We start from the raw sequence: 740 nt of genomic DNA, 5'->3' as shown, positions 1-740 counted from the left end.
TGTCAGCAAGAATAAATGAACATGAACAAGAATTTAACTGCTATTTATTTTTCTTTTATATATTGAAAGAATTAACAAGTGGCGTTTGTTCTCTCGTTTTTGTTGCATTACAATTTTTTATATAAATGCGTTTATTGGAGTTTTTGTGTGGGAAAAAACGTGCAATATATATTGCGGTACATGCAATGAGAATTTCAATAAAAACAATTTATATATGTAGTGCAGTAGATTTTTTTAAGAACATGTAAGTAATCTGTCATTTTTCCCTTCTCTTTTTTGCTTCTTTTTCTCTTAACGAGAGGGTAAAAAAGGCCTTTTTTTATCCTCTCGTTAAGAGAAAGCAAGAGAAAAGAAAGTAAAATTTTTAACACCTAACACTTTAAGTAATGGATGTCTTGGTTCTCATAACGATGAAGGACGCAGCAAAGTGCGATAAGCAATGTGAACTGCATAATTCTATGAACAATCAGATCTCTCAACGCAAATGGCAGTAATTTTATATTACTATATTTATATCAGTGTCTATTGACTACTTCATATAATATAATGTTTTTTGAAGAGGGGAAGATTAAAAAAATATTGATTAAATTTAATATTTTTGATTTTCTCATGTTCTTTGTATTCTATTATATTATGTAAATGATTGGTAAGAGAATACAGAAATATTGTTATATGTATATATTTGAGTGTCAATATATATGTACAACGTTTTTTTTGTGTGGTTTCTTGACCAATTTAAG

At 27.7% G+C, this 740-nt stretch overlaps 1 non-coding gene across 1 annotated transcript; it reads left to right on the top strand.

Annotated features, from left to right (window-relative positions):
* Positions 1-371: 371 nt before the first annotated feature.
* Chro.rrn004 lies at positions 372-527 on the top strand. The gene has a single exon. It is a non-coding gene; the product is annotated as a 5.8S ribosomal RNA (ribosomal RNA).
* Positions 528-740: the final 213 nt, after the last annotated feature.

This window comes from Cryptosporidium hominis (genome assembly GCF_000006425.1).
Source record: "Cryptosporidium hominis TU502 chromosome 2 CHRO012043, whole genome shotgun sequence".
In the NCBI taxonomy this organism is placed as follows: domain Eukaryota; phylum Apicomplexa; class Conoidasida; order Eucoccidiorida; family Cryptosporidiidae; genus Cryptosporidium; species Cryptosporidium hominis.
The sequence above is the reverse complement of the archived record's forward strand: the minus strand, read 5'-3'. Positions and strand labels throughout refer to the sequence as shown.